Consider the following 17,629-nt stretch of genomic DNA (forward strand, 5'->3'; position numbering starts at 1 on the left):
TGCAAACTGCTTTAATTACAGCTGATGCACTTGGTGGGTTGCTTTGTGTCACAACAACTATTCCCCATCTACCACTCCTCCAGTTACTGTTCTACTCCTTTTTCACAATCCTTTTATCTCATTGCATCCACACTTCCTCAAAGGCACTTAGTAATTCACACCTTCAGTATTACATAACTATCTAATCACATTTTTCCAAAATAATTAACTTAATACTATACCATGCCTATCTAAAAACTCTTACTCCCATATGCTACCATTATTTTGTAACTACAGTTAAAACACCACTAAATCAGCTTCCACTGAAAAACAACAATTCTACAAATTTCCATTCCCTTGTTTTTTTAATATTATGAAATTCTAGATTTACACTATATATACCTACAAGATACTACCCCTCCATCAACTGGGAAAACTACTCAAGCACCAATGCATTGGCCCAAAGCTTCCTGGAATTCATCAGTTCCAATGCTCTAGACCAGCTCATTCTTACCCCCACAAGAGGAAGCAACATACTTGACCTGGTTATTACTAACATGGGCAACCATTGCTCTACATCAATAGTCAATTCCTCCTTGTTTAGATCTGACCACAAACTAATCACCATGGAAATCCACATCTCAGCCACACCCTCCGCAAAGGTATCCACCAAGAAAAACTTCTCCAAAGCTGACTTTGGACTCTTAAAAACAGATGTGGCCAACTTCACGGCATCCATGCCAATGGAAAATAGAAGCATGACTGCCAAATCATACACCGATGCACTGTACAAACATATTCATAATTGCATGGAACTAGCCATACCCAACACAACCAAGATGCTATACTCCAAAAAAAATGAAGCCAGTCTGGTGGTCCCCTGACATTAATAAACTCTATAATAGAAGGAAGAAACTGTTACAGTAAAAGGTGAAGTCTCAAGACTGGAAAAAAATCCCTTATTAGCCTCAACAAAAAGTTAAGATCCCACATAAAAACCTCCAAAGCCAGCTATGAGGGCAGCATTGTGGCAGACACTAAAAACAACCACAAATCCTTCTTTAGTTAGATCAAGAATGTCCATGGCAATACCCAGATTTGCTCTGAGTTACTGCACAATGGTACCTCCTATACTGAGACAACAAATATTGCCAACATACTGGCTGACAGATTCAGTGCCAGCGTTACCCCTCCCCCCAAGGACCAGTCTCAGTACCAGAAGAATGCCAGGCACCCTGCATTACTGCAGCACAGGTTAAAGCTGCATTGTCTAAGGCCAAGAATACAGCTTCCATGGGACCTGACAATGTCCCTGGCTGTGTTCTACATGAATTACAAAGTGAACTGACACCACATCTGTGTGCTCAGTTCACTCACAGCCTCACCTCAGGCTTTGTCTCTACCGCATGGCACACTGCTACACTCATCCCTCTCTATAAAGAAGGAGCGACTACAGACCCTGGAAATTATCATCCCATTAACCTGATGAATCTGATATGTAAGGCTATGAAGCCCATCATCATGGACCTAATTAACAAGGATATAGGGAATCCTCAAACTCTAGATCCCACGCAATTTGGTTTTGTGAAAGGTAGATCATGCCTGCTCAACCCGGTTGACTTCTTTGAGTCAGTCACCAGAGAGGTGGATGAAGGTAAGGCAGTTCATACAGCCCACCTTGATCTAGCCAAGGCCTTTGATACCATTCCTCACTCAGGAATTATTGATAAACTTACCAAACTAGGCATCAACCCTTGTGTCATGGTGGGTTGCAAATTGGCTCACAGATAGAACACACCGTGTGAAAGTAGCAGACTCCAAGTCAGACTGCCAACCAGTCATGAGTGGAGTCCCACAGGGATCGGTCCTGGGTCCTCTCCTGTTTGGCATCTACTTCTCAGAAGTCCAGGCCAACAAGGAGGGACTCTGGCTGACCAAATTTGCAGATGATTGCAAGCTGGGAGCCATTATTAACTCCCCAAGTGATGCAGACATCCTACAGAGAAGCCTCACTGAGACCAATGACTGGTGTTGAAACCATGAACTTAAAATGCCAAAAAATGTGCCATCATCCCCTTTGGGAAAAACTCATTTCCCACCAATTACCACATCGATGGGAGCCCACTGAGCACTGAAGGCATTATATGAGATCCGGGGACACAGGTTGACAGCAACCTCTCCTTTGACCACCACATTGCCACTGTGGTCAGAAAGTCCTTCTATGTGGTGCATCTCATTACTAACGGTTTTGCATCCAGGAAGAAAGAGGTAATCATTTCTGTCTACTCTTCCCTCATTAGACCAATCATAGAGTTTAATGCTCCATTTGGTTTGTACCTCACTAGACACCTGCAACAGCTGGAGAGGTCACAAAAGTACCTCACAAAGAGGATCCTAGGCCTTACACACATGTCCTATATGGACAGACTCAAAAAACTCCAACTATTCTCTGTCTCATATCGCCTACTTAGAGCCGATCTCTGCTTGACTTACAAAGCCATCTCTGACCCAGCTCTGTTAGAAATGCTACATCTAAAGAAATCCCAATCCCTCCGTACTGCATGCTCCAGAGACCTCAACCTCATTACCACAATCAACAGAACATGCTGGAGGGACAGGTTCATAACCCAGAGACTACCCATGCTCTGGAATAGACTTCCCATATATGTCAAGCAGAGCACCTCACTAGCCATCTTCAAGAGAAATCTTGATGAGTGGATGGGAAATAGAAAGTTCACCCCGGGGATCACTCCAGTGGCTCTTCTTGATACAGTCACTGGGAACTAACGATGGGTGGCACAATGCCAGGGCACTTCTATGGGCTAGGCTTGTAAAGGCGCCAGGGCCATTAGCCCTAGTACACACCAATGAACCTTCTAACACAGCACCTGAACCAACATTTGATGCAAGAGACACTACACATTCAGGTATATTACCCTTCAGCCTTTAATTATTTTTATTCATCCTGATTTTCTGTTGTAATGCTCTTCAATATCATCTACTTTCTGTACATACAATGACTTTATATCACAATCCCCTTACTAACCATATTTTGTTTATATTTTTTCTACTAAACGTTTAGGCATCTACTACTACTCCTCTCTATATAATGACTATATTTATACCATTTATACAAATTGTTGATCGAGGCACATTATTTGGCATTTTATAATGTGTATTCAAGATATACCTTAAATTCAGCACTAATTATAGCAACGAGCATTATTTTTTATTTCTTATTCTTTTCCATTTCCTCTCAGCTAGCATTATTCCACTAACACTGCAATGTTTTCTTTGATCTGTTTACAATGTTTTAACTGCAATATACCAGTATTCTTTTCCTACCACCATCATCTTCATGAATGTCCACTTCTGACCATACCTCTCAACTGTCCAGATTTTTGCCTCATAGTTTTGGTCTGCTCCTTATAAAATCTCTGGTTTTCTAGCAACTCACTGGAATGATATGAGGACTGAAGTCACTAAATAATGACATACATCTGAGTTTCAGACTTCAAATCCTTCAGAAAATGCATGTTAACACAAACCCTGTTATTCTAGCAACTTTCTAAAATCTGTCCTTACTTTTGGCCTTTGTTCCCCTATTGTGTCAGGCTTTGTCCAGATGTCTTGCACTACAAGGTTGAGAGGTATTCTCCTGACCATTTCTCTAAATCCTTCTTCCATATTTGCCAACCTTCTTTTGGAAGAAAACTACTCAGTTTTATTAAGCATTTAACATTACATCACTTGGATATAGCCAAACCTTTGCACAATACTGCACCCGCTACATACTATGTGTAAAGGTTCCCAAACTTCTTAATCCTATTGTTCTGCTAAGTGTACTACATGCTTTTGGCACTGAGCTTAAGTCCACACCCCTTCTTCTTGCTCTTACTTTCATTTCAAAGGATTATGTATAGCCTATTTAAACTTGAGCAATTTAAAAAACAAAAGGGATCGCTATGAACTTTAGAGCTCTCAGCATAATGCCAAAAATCATAGTCTTGTTATTCAATACAAACTCTTTGAACCAGTTATTCTGCACCATAAGTAGGGGCAATAAAACTGGACTTTCTCCTTAAAAATAAGTGGAAGCTTACCTCCCCACCACAATTATATCTTTCTCCATTATTAAACTGGACAACAAATCAGTCACATTTGCCTTAAGACGGAAACTGGAAGCATTTTCCAATATCTCAGTATTCAGAAATGATGCCAAGGCTAATCTACTGAAACCAAGTGATGACATGGATATATTCAAAAGTCCCTTCCATCTTGATGAGTCAGAGGTTATATGGAATCCTTCATGAATATGTAAATAGCTGCATAGATCCATTTGTCCTCAGAAGTAAATAAAACTCAATATTTAAAAATAAACCTTTATGGTAGATCCCTAAAAAGAAATAAACTCATAGCATGCAAAAGTAATTTTTACTGTCAAGATGCCAATGACACTGTTGCTAAATGTAACAAGGAACTCTGGACCCTGACCATATCAACCAAAACCAGATATGAGGTAAAAGTTGCTACTCTGGCAAATGATAAACACAAGCCTTCTTTACCTTATTAGAAATCTTAGAAATAATGTCCAACACTGCTCAGAGCAAATAGTAAAGATTATTACATACTCTGACCCAGGGGATATAGCCAATATACTAATAGGCAAATTAAACTTTCCGTTCTCTCCTCCTATATTCTTAGATCAGATACTGGCATCTACACCCCTCCATCAAATCTCCCAAGAACAAGTCTTCATGGCAATATCTAAGACTAAGAGCACAACTTCTATGTGGCTGGATAAGATTCTGAGCTACCATACATGACTTTTCATTTCCCCCACAGAGGCCATTCACTATCAGCCTCCAAATAAGCATTATGCCCAATGAATGGAGAACAGCAACAGTTATCCCCTTGCATAAAGGTTAGACATAAGTGGACCTGGTTAGTTATATACCAATAAGCCTGACCAGCTTCTTCTGTAAGACTATGGGAAAAAGAATCATTATGGAATTAATGAATAAGAACATAGGGAGCCTAAAAATTCTCATCCCAAGCTGGTTGACTTCTTTGAAAAGTTTACTGAAGCAATGGCTGGGGCGAATCAGTATACATGCATAACTAGACCTTGTAAAGGCATTTGACACTAACCCATACTCATGTATCTTAACTAAACCTTCCCAGCTAAATATAAATCCTTATGTAAGTTGCTGAGTAGCAAATTCACTCAAAAATAGAAACTAGGAGATGAGTGTATAGCTGTACCTCCTCCAAAAGACCCATCTCTAGTGGTGCACTACAGGGTTCAGTCCACAAGCCATTCCTCTTTGGCAAATGTAAATGATTTATGGCTAATCAAGTTTGGAGATGATTGTAAAGTTGGCAACATCATCAACTCCACAGGATACCAAAGTCCTCCAAAATGGCCTATCGCAAACCAATAGCTGGTGTTAAAACCATGAACTAAATGCACATGCCAAGTAATGCAAAATCATATACTTCATCAAAGACGACCTCCATTGCAACTATCACATTGGCAAAACACCCTTAAAAATTGATCCCGTAGTCAGGGATCTGTGAGCCTATGTTGAAAATTAACCGTCCTTTGATCACCCAGTATCAGCTATTGTAAGGAAGCCCTTTTTCATCGCACATCTTATATCTAAAGGTATGTAATCCAGGTCCAGGGATGTAGTCATTCGACTGTACTTGGCTCAAATTAGGCTGATCACTGAAAATAATATCCATTCAGTAGGCATCTGCCTAAACACTTGCCACAACTGAAGTGACCAGAATACTTTATGTTTAAAAAATAATTAAGGCCATAAATCACAAAACCTATGTAGACCACCTCAAAGCCTTGTCACTCCACTTGGTATCATACAAGGTATTAAGCACTGGCCTCTGCTTTGCATATAGAGACTGAAAAGACCCTATTGTGTCAGATTTATAGCACACACACAAATGCAATAGCAAACTGCTATTCAGGGGAACTCAATCTGTTTTGCTGCATAAACAGAACATTTTGGAGGAATAGGCATGTATCACAGAGAATGAATACATCTTCTATACAACAATCTTTTACTCAAATAAAAGTGAAGTACTTCTCTTACTCTTTTCAAATGTAATTGAACAAATGGATGGGAAACTACAAGTTCACCCCTGGTTTAGCACCCATGTCCCTCATGGATAGGGATAACAAGTAAATGCCCCAACTTTTCTTTAGTCTACCCACCTCTGGGTTATTCATATGCAAAACATATGTGATAAAAACTACAATGGAAATGTAAGGCTAGGCTTCTTAAAATCCCCACAGGTCAATAGTCTAGTAAGTACCTATAAACCTATATATATCTATATCTATCTGTGTAGATAGATATTGATATATGTATATATAGATTAATAGATATATAGGTATCTAGATATAGATTAATAGAGATGGAATTATAAAACACACTTCCCCGGATTCATGAACCCTCCGTGTAAGACTTAATAAGTCTTACTCGGAGGCTGCAGTTGAATGGTATGACATCAGCGTGCCATGAATATTCATGAGGGCACGCTGACTCAACAGTAACTCATACACGGACCGAGATTGAAAGCAGGGGGTGTGTCCGACTGCCAAGCAGTCTAAATGTCCATGCCCCTGCAAGTGTAGTAAAAGCAAAATGTCAACACACAAGAGCGAGTTCACTCAAATGTACTTGCACCCAACACCACACTCCCTGGCACTGTAAACCCCCATCACAGTTATAAAACATAAAATTTTTTTTTTTAAATCCACGATATAGTTGCCCGTATTTGCACGTGTGTGCGTGGGTGTGCCCATTGCTTAGCCATAGTAAGCAATTCCGACATGGAAGAGCATAAGAAAGAATGTTTATGCAAATCACACCAAATTGCAATAGCGTAATGGTAGAGAGTATGCACAAAGAGAAGGCATTCACGGTTCTAGTCCCACCACTCCCCTTCATATTTATGTTTTAAATCAGTATTTGAAATAATACCAGACATATATGATTAAAATGTTATTAAAAGCAGTGACATGGCCAATGTATCAGTGAACAAAATATATATTTTTAAAGGACCCAGATATATAATAGGCTGCTGTTAAGCAATGCTTTACCCAGCAAAACACAGGTGCCCATAGTTTAATAGCGCTTTACCCAGCTAAACACAGGTGCCCATAGTTTAATAGCACTTTACCCAGCTAAACAGAGGTGCCCATAGTTAAATAGCGCTTTACCCAGCTAAACAGAGTTGCCCATGGTTTAATAGCGCTTTACCCAGCGCAATAGAGTTGCCAAAAGTTTAAAAGCGCTTTACCCAGCACAATGTGTTTGCGCAGACGTGCGCGCCACGCCAACCAGGGCACCGGGGAGCAACGTAGAGCTAAGTTGCTTAAACGCAGCCACACCCCCTAGCCTGTCTAGACAGTATTAAAATGAAACAATGACAAGGTTTGAACTTAGGACCCTGTGCATCATAATCAAAGTACAGAACCACTAAGCCATGACAACGTAGGGGAAGCAGCCACCATTAACATTCATATACTTACGAATGGTAGTTTAACCATTACTAAGCAGGTCTGCAGTCAGCCGAGAATTTTACAAAACAGCCAATCACAAAAAAGTGTGGGAAATGCGGCATATTTAAGCCCCATAGGCGGGAATACTTGCCATAACTGATTGTAGCACACATTTGCAGTCAGAATGGCAGGTGTAGGAGAGGGTTCACGCTTCCGAGCGCAATGTTGGGGCATCGAGGAGTCAAAATACATGGTTTGGCTCCTTGTCCACCATCATGAGTCAAGACTCCTGCAGGGCCAGTTCCAATGGATGAAGTACAAGGCAGAGGCTTGGAACCGGTTAGCTAGTGACCTCACCAGTGCCACAGGCATTCCCCGGACTGGTGAGCAGGTCTGTCACCACCATGCAGACCTGAAGAGACGAAAGCCAGACCACCTGAACCAGTGGATACAGGAGGCCAGTGGGATGCAGGATGCCCTACAACTGAGTATGTAGCCATGGAATGCAGTATGTAAGAATTGATAATGGAGTATGTATAATGGATAGGTATGTTTCAATATCCCTTCATTTACTTTACAGCTGCAGGTGACCGTGTTATGAATCAGCAAGTCTATGCTGATAGGCTGCTAAAGTTGTGCCACCAGGCAGGTTAGTGATTATTCTGCATGTATTGTTATATAAAATATTATTTGAGAGCATGAAAGAATGTGTTGTAGTCCAATAAAACAGCCATAGAATTGCCTGAATAAGTCCTCTGCATGTACTGCCAGATAAAAATGTCAGAGAGGCAGAAAAAGAGTGTAGTAACCCATTAAGAAAGGTAACATATGTCTGGAATAATATCTCTGCAGGCACTTTCATATAACATAAGTGAGTGAGCCTGAAAAAGATTGTTCTAACCTATTAATAAAGGTATAATATGTCTTGAACATGTCTGCCATAAACACCGTTAAATCAAATAAAGGAGTGAGCCTGTGGAAAAGTGTGCAATGTCATTAATAAAGGTCTAAAACCCAGAGTGTGTCTTTGTCACAGAGTCTGAAATGTTGTTGTACCGTTGCATTATACAAACAGTACTGTTTGAAAATGTGCTGGCAACCCAGAGTTATGCAGTCCCATATAAAGTGGGTGATGGAAGTGCTAGTAGCTGTGAAACATATATACAGTCCACAATAGTCATTTACTGGCTGGCATGAATAAGTAAACCTGGCACACATGTAGCATGTAATAATTCACCAGAAATGTGAGTGTGTGTCAAGAAATGCAAGGTTCTGTACAAATTGAAGTGAAAATGTCATGTGAAAACATCCCAGATGTGTAGATAAAGAAATATAAATGCAAACAAGAAATATCTAGCAGTAACATCTGCATCCTGGACAGTTAATGTCAGATATAGGTCAGGCATATATTGAACTAGCCAAACCCATGACACAACCTAATGTATGGTGGGAAGTGTAATAATACAGGTAGGGGATATACACTTGCAGTCACTGGGAATGTAGTGTAGACTAAAAGGTCATTATAAGATGTTAACCGATGTTTTTTTCTACACCCTACCGTATGTGCATAAACCATGCAATTCCACACCTCAATGGGTATGTGTAATCTTAAATATTTGTTGGGGCATATGTCCTATTGTTTTATAAATATTTGCATTGATGTTGATGTATGTGCCCTGTTCAAACACCATGTTCATGGTGGCCTGTTGCTACCAAACATCCCTGCATGCAGTTGGAATATCCACTGTTATTCAATATATGCATGTGTTATGCTTGCTGTTCAACTGTTGGAACCTTGGTGTGTTGGGTTAATGGGAATATTACTGCATGCTGTTACAACTAATCTGGAATGCTGTTGTTTATGTTGTAATTAAATACACCTAATCACAGTACGCATGGGAAGGCTGGTGACAAGCGGATCCACCTGTCCTTCCTCAGTTGGCGAGTGCACCTGGCACCAGTGGCTCTGGTGCCCAGCCCGGGCTCCTCTCCTCCATTGGTCCTGTGCCACCTTCAGGTGGAAGCACTGCAGGGGATGGGGGCTCACCCCCCACATGCAAGCGTGGGCAGAGGAGGGCCACCTGTCACCCTTGCTAGGGTCCGGGCTGTGTTGCTTAGGGAGATCCAGCGTTCAGTCGCTGATCACTTACGCCAGCTCGAGGCGAGAGTGGTGCATCTCTCAGGTGAGCCTGCCCATCCTACACAGCCCCCAGCACAGCCACCCTCGGGGCTGTGAAGGAGCAGTGGTGACTGCCCATGGGTGGGGATCTCAGTTCCACTGTTACCATCTGTGGGCTCATGGGCTTGTGATTTCCAAACATCCTTCCCCGTCAATTGTGTTCACCCACCCCATGTGTCAAACTCCGCCCCTGTATGTGTCTTGTTTGTCTTGTCTGTTTACCTCCCCAGCCTACCTTCACAAATATACCTACTTCCTCTACCTCACATTCCACTCTCACCTGAAAAAAAAAATAAAGAAAAGGGCAATCTGTTCCCACAAAAAAATTACGCCCCATACATAGCTGCCCAATTCGCACACATCCGCTGGACATGTAAACTGATAATTCTAATTGGCAGTACAACATATTTTGTTGTGCTCACCCCACTCTCAGGGGTGGAAGGTTTCAAATTTCACACCAAATTTCAAACATATGCACAGTCGTTGCTGGTAAAAAATGTGCAGCTATGGACCTTCCCTACACCCATCCTGCACATCCCGAGCTGGTTTCCCTACTGTCTTTCCCTCTTTGTGTCTGCTTTTTCACCACTTTCCTATCTCCCCATTTTCTTTTCTTTAAGAGAAATTAGTGCAGGGCTTAGCGGGAGTAAGCACTTTTAAGCAGTAGTTAGCAGGGGTGCACGAGTGTGAGCTTGTGTGCGCTTAGCTAAGCATCGCTAAACATTGCGCAAACCCGCACAAACCCGCTTACAACTGCTTAAAAGTGCTTTAGTCACTCTGTATGACAAGGCCCTTGTCAGTCTCAAACCCGAGACCTTGGATTGATCCGTCTGCATGAAGTACCACTACACCACAGCAGATACAGAATAACTCAGTGCTGAAAGCAATGTATCATGCATTACCATGAGTGAATATAAAAGGAAAATAGGAATGGCATAACACAAATCTTGATCTGTGTGCCTTAACCAGCAGGTGTTGTGGAACTGCATGACATGACTGTGAAAAGAGAATCAGCCATGCTAATAGGGAATAATGTTACAGTAGCACCTTACACACTCCACACAGTATCAGAGCAGGATAAACACTGGCATATTTGCATAGGTCACAGGCCAGACCTCCCAACAGTGACTGATCTACAGTGATGACCCTGATTTGTAAACAAATGTTAGCTGTGCCCATTTGACTAGCTGTGAAATGTACTAACAGTTGGCAGAAAGGTGGGGAATCTCACTTAATGACAAATGTCAATAAGTGAGAGTAGACACTGCTTGCACATCATAAAAGGTGTAGTAATACATATACTCTGAATCCCCCAAAGTTTGAACTGCAAAATGTCTGAAATATATCACAGGTGTATCCCAGTTATATGTACCTTTTCCTGAGGCTGTTCAAATATATACCTGTGAGTACCTGAGGCCTGGAAGAGTCAGAAACACACAGGCATATCCGCTTGTCTGCTGTTACACACTCTGCAAATAGCTGTAGAATGAATCTCACAAGCATGCCCTTATGTAGAAGTACAACACAGAAATATCAAAGGATGTAGCCATGTACCGCTAGCAACCACCTGTGACAATGCCATTGTTCAGGTGCTGAAAAGACTGCTGTGGTGCACAGTCAGAGAATACTAGGCTGACCTCTGTCTACCATCTGGGTATGTCCACAGGTGGGAGCTACTCAGACAGACTACTAGCCTTTATAGACTTACAGGTACACAGAAAGCCTGCATGTTCAGTAAGAGAAACATCACACGATAATAAATAATGCACTCTGCACTTCTGCACCCCTACCCAAATGTACTATATACCCGTGTAGTCAGGCACAACCAAGGGTGTAGGCAGGCATGCACAGTAGTGAAATATGTCCAGTTGTCCTGAGCAGACTGTGCTGATGTCAACACAAACAAACCACAAACTGTTCAGAAGTGAGTAACGTACTAATGACAGTGTAGCAGTTCACAAACAGTGCATGTGCCTGATATTCATAATTGGTAGTACAACATACTTAGTTGTCTTCACCCCTCTCTCAGGGGTGGAAGATTTCAAATATCCCTCCTAATGTATTGCATATGCACAGCTGTTGCTGGTAAAGAAATGGGCAGCTATGGACCCTCTCCACACCCATCCTGTACATCCCGAGGTGGTTTCCCTACTGTCTTCCATGCTTTGTGTACTCTTTATCACCACATTCCTATCTCCACATTTACTTTTCTGTCAAAGAAATGAGCGCAGGGCTTAGTGGGAGTGAACACTTGTAAAGAGTAGTAAGCGGGTTTGCACCAGTGTGCGCATGTGTGCGCTTAGCTTAGCATTGCTAAGATATGATAAGCTAAGCCAAGCTTGGCGTAGTATTGCTAAAATAAAATAAGCTGAGCTAAGCTTAGCTTAGCATCGCTAAGCATCACACAAACCCACGCAAACCCGCTTACAACTGCTTAAAAGTGCCTTAGTCACTCTGTATGACAAGGCCCTTGTACTGCTCAGCAGCAAAATAAAATACCTTGTTAGTCTCGAACCTGGGATCTTGGACTCACCAGTCTGCTTGAAGCAACACTGCACCACAGCAGATATGCAATAACTTGGTGTTGAAAGAAATATAACATGCATTACAATGAGTGAATGTAAAGGGAAAATAGGAAAGCCATAGGAATACATTGCAATAACTACTGTTGTATGCCAGTTAATTCTCTAATTTGAAAAGAAAGTACATACGCCCATGTATCCAGTGTTAGCATTAGGAGGTGTGAGTAAACCTACACACTTAGAAGAGTGTACTGGAAGAAGCAACAGTCAGGTTTCAGTGCAACATGCATTTCACTGGCTACAACACAGCTTCAGATATGAGACATATACCAACCTTCTGACTGAGACAACAATGTCCACAGCAAACAAGCATGGTCCCCACCTTGCAAAACTGAAAGGGCTACGCCTACCTAACCTATCATTTTATAGCAGTGTCCTGAAATCACAGTGAGAACTGCAATTACCACACAGCAGGCTGCATGCAATTACTAAATGGTGTGCACCAGTTGGTGCAGAGGCCATCATATGCACATGTGCAGATACCTAGAAAAGCAGCCTGTATCTGCTGTCCATACATGCAATAATATCATTGCACCAACTGGGAGAGAGAGCGAGTGAGAGAGACAGACAGACACAGACAGACAGACAGATGGATACAAACACACAGTAGGAGACAGACACTGAAAAGAAAGACCAACACACAGAGGAAACCAAAACCAAAAAAAAAAAAAAAAACACAAGAACAAACAACACCTACAACAGATGCAGGTGAGGAATACAAAGGTAACAGATGTAACAGATATGTATTTGATGACATCTGAATGATGTGTCTAAAGGGTACTCTACATACCGTGAACCATTCATATGTGTCCACAGTCCGTATCTATATGTACATGCACATTTGCATAGGGCAAGGGACATACTGCAACTGTTAGTGAAGGCTGTTGTTGAAGGCTGCTATGTGCAGATTTGTATGTAGGTTGTAGTGTGTGACATTGCAGACAGCAAGCATTGCCGGTATATGTCATGTGGTGATTAAATGCTGTGGGACTGAGCTACAGGCAGTGAGGCTTGCTACAGCTATACAGCCTGAGGACAGCAGAATGGATTCTGCACAACATTGTGCAATAGTATTACATAACAGTATGTCTCACAATGGTTGCATAATTGACATCCCTATTCATGACAGGTGGGCAGTATATGTGCCTATATGTGCAGCTATATGTACAGCAATGTATGTTTAGATGTATGTGTGTGTGTATGTATATATATATATATATATATATATATATATATATATATATATGTGTGTATATATATATATATATATATATATATATATATATATATATATATATATATATATATATGGATATATATATATATATATCTATATATATCTATATATATAGATATATATATATATATATATATATATATATATATATATATATATATATATATATATATATATATATATATATATATATATAGATATGGATATATATGGATATATATAGATATATATAGATATATATGGATATATATGGATATGTATAGATATGTATAGATCTGTATAGATATGTATGTATATATATATATATATATATATATATATATATATATATATATACATATATATATCTATAGAGAGAGAGACAGAGGGAGACATGGGGTCATATGTACTACAACAGGTGCCTGTTGACCAAAGCATGGACTGAACACCAGTGTTGATACTGCAGTGCCATACCCCATTCCAAAACACTGTACGCAGTAACTACCACATAGGTGTTAGCCTACCTATCACTGAAGGTGTCAGAAGGGAACATGGGGCACAGGTGGACAGTAGGCTACCCTTTGATAATCACAGTGCCACACTAGTCTTGTAATCTCTCTACGTGGTACGTGCTACGTGTCATCACAAAAGGTGTGTCATCTAGGGTAATGTAGGTCAATGTACCCCTCTACTCCTCACAATGCCCTATGTGGTATGTACCTCACATGACAACTACAACAAGTGGAAAGGCCACAGACATACCTAACAAAGAGTGATATTGCCCTCAAACACATGCCCTATGCAGACTGACTCACAAAACCACAGCTAGAGTGCATTGCATATTGCCTACCCAGAGATTACCACTGCCGGACATACAGAGGTATGTCACACCCATAGCAGTCGGCCAACCACTATGACAACACCTCACAATCCCTCCAGGCTATATGACCTAGTGCCCTAATCCTTGTCACCGCACTAAACAGCACATGCTGGAGGTACAGGTTCCTATACACAAATATGCCATATTCTGGACTAAACCATCCAGCATTAACAAACAAGGCTCCTCATGAGTAGATGTCATACATACCCCTGATTAATGTTATGGAGATAGATAATATGCCCTGGGAGTCACCTCTGTGTATCCGTTTGATGGGAGCAAGTGAAATCACATTACATGTGTGTTAAAGGGCAGGGTAGCATATGGCTAGGCTGCTCTAGGCCCAGGGCCAATAATGTATTACATAACTATGAAACAATGCTCACACACATGTACTCAGTGCAATACCTGCTATGTGAGGTGGAATGTGTGTGACACTGACTGTGTGCAAGGTCTGTTAAGGTGTGATAGCTTAGTGTGAGGTTGTGTCTGTCATGGTAGTTTGTGTCCTAGGTGTGAGGCCAGAGAAAGATGTGTCAGTTATTGGGATGCAGACATAGTAGGATGGCATATGTTGTGACATAGTTCCTTGTGGTGACTGTGGTGTCCCATTGTAGGCTGAAGCAATACATGTATGCTCAGTAATTGGTACTGCTGGTGAATCCAGCTCACATATGAACTGTTGTACTACCTAAAGCTGTAGTACTAAACACCACAGTATGGTGTATGTTCACATTCCCTGGTAACACTGTCTTGTGTGTTTCCTATAGTCTGCACAGATTCCATGCCTCAGGCATAGGTATCTGTAAGTAGGGGCACACAGTACTATAAGGTACACAGGTAATGCTCATCTGTGTTGGCATACATTTGTGTGTTGTATGTATGTCTAATGTGTGTGTAATGATGCCTGTACCATGCCCGCAATCACATGTGTGTTACAGGGTATGTATGTGTACCTAGCAACATGTATACTCTGTTACAGTAGTATGCCAGCTATATTAACAACCGTGCACATATGCTCGGTAGGGGTATGGCATCAAAGACTAGGGTGGATTACTGTTAATACTGTAATTGTACATTACATTCACTGCATTGGGTGACATATTTCTTCATGCATTAGCTTGATATATACCCCCTGTGCGAGGTTGTGCATTGTATCCCAAACAGCGTGCCGAGTACTGGTGTATACTGGTTTGTTGTATGGAGTGTGGCAGGCACTGTCAGACAGTTGTGGGCTGAGCACAGATATGTGGTATGGAACGTGTGTATCCTCTGATAGACAGATGCTATATATGGCAGTTAAGTGATATCTGTACTTCATAATGTTAATTGTGCCACATGACTTGCTCACACATATCGTTTAATTGTCTTCCAGGGTTATGGGTCATCAACACAATCCGGCGTATACAGCTGCAGAGGAGCAGGAAATACAGGCCAGCCTGGTGCAGCTGTACAACCTGCTCTTTTCCAGGGCCAACCAGCACCAGCATGAGCCTACTGCACTGTGGCAGGATCTTGTTCACCGGGTAAATGACATAGGCATGCATAAAAGGACATATGAGCAGGTACGCCATCACTGCAGTGATTTAATTAGACATGTCCGGCTGCGTGTGTCTGATATCCATAGGAAAAAGCTTGCCACAGGTAGTGGGTTGCCCATACATCCCCCCCTCACCAGAGTGGAGGAGCTGCTCCAAAGCATGGTGGCTCCTGGCGTACAGCAGCAACAGCATCACAATTGTGTCATCATGGAGTCTGGCGCCACCCAGCAGGACAACATGGAGCATGCAGGTAATATGCCCTAGCTGTAGACTACCGTTACCAGTATTGTTAGAATATGCTTATGTGAGATGTGTACTGTGTGTTTAGCAGTTGTGCTGCCTGTCGTGTGCAATACTGATATTTGGAATAGTATCTCCACACCTGTGACTATTGACTGTAGTTCCACTGTAGATTAGCACACTCACATTAGCAATGCCACAGTTGTGGCCACTGACAAACTGTGTCATATTCCTGTAGGTCCCTCTGGTGTGACAGCAGGGCAGACAATACATGCTGATGAGTGTGTTAACACTTTCATATTGGTACTGAAATGTGCATGTCATAGGTGAGGTGTAGGCCATGTACACGTAACACACCTACGCATAATGCATGCTGTCCATGTTTGCTGTGAGACATTAATCATCTCAGTAAAGTCAGTAGCTGCCTCAATCACATACAATACACAGTGCAGCAGACACAATTGTGACAACATTGTACTGCACCTTGGATCTGCATAGTTGCTTAAGCTTTACACAACAGAACAGGTTTATCACACGCAGTATATGGACATATGCTACATTTGGCATTACCACACACCCGCTGTAAGGTCACATGTCAGTATCCCACAGGTCATGCACACACATGATGTACCTCAGGGGTAGAGGCCTATCATGGGTCTGTGCAACACTCTGCAACACATAACACAGTCATGTTAGGCAATGCTCCCTATTGGGCACCTCACACACCCATGTACAAGGTGCCTGTGTAATTGTGAACATAGCCACGACACTGCAGTTCAGGTACAGCATGCTAGATAGTGGTCTTGCACACATTAATAGCTGTGAGTGACCACAGGATGCATGGTGATGATGGCACAGGGTACTACACCCTATCCAGTTACATTGACCAAAGTACTAGTCATAGCAGTCATTGCTTTGCACCTCATTGTTGTGTGTGTGCAAACATATGCACCTATTCACAATATGCATAGCATGTTGTGTGTGTACTTACATTTGCCAGTGTACACAATATGCACAGCAGTCACCATCCAAACAAAGTGTCACATATATGTCCTGGAATGCTATTGGGTGTATAGGTCACTTGACACACATTGGGTATGTGTGGTGTTTAATGTTGCAGTCGTGTAGCATGCCATGCCATGTCTGGCACCGACATATCTGCAATATGTCCCACACTCACCATAACCACTGTACACTGGCCATGACGAGCATTGGGATACCTTCATGTCAACATGCACCACTCATCCCATGTGTGTACATAGCATACATGTGCTACACCCATGCCCACTATTATTTGCTATGGACACAGACACTGTACTCAGACATGGATATCTATGTGTCACACAGATAACACATGCAGCCATGGCATGTATACTTGTGAGTGATGGTGCACAGGGCATTGCAGAGCTGATAATACCTGCACAGCAATGTTGTGTCCATGTACACATTGTGTTCCAGGGTGTAACCAATCACTGAACAACTACACA

This window comes from Protopterus annectens, chromosome 4.part1, assembly GCF_019279795.1.
Source record: "Protopterus annectens isolate FY-2018-M chromosome 4.part1, PAN1.0, whole genome shotgun sequence".
Lineage (NCBI taxonomy): Eukaryota > Metazoa > Chordata > Ceratodontiformes > Protopteridae > Protopterus > Protopterus annectens.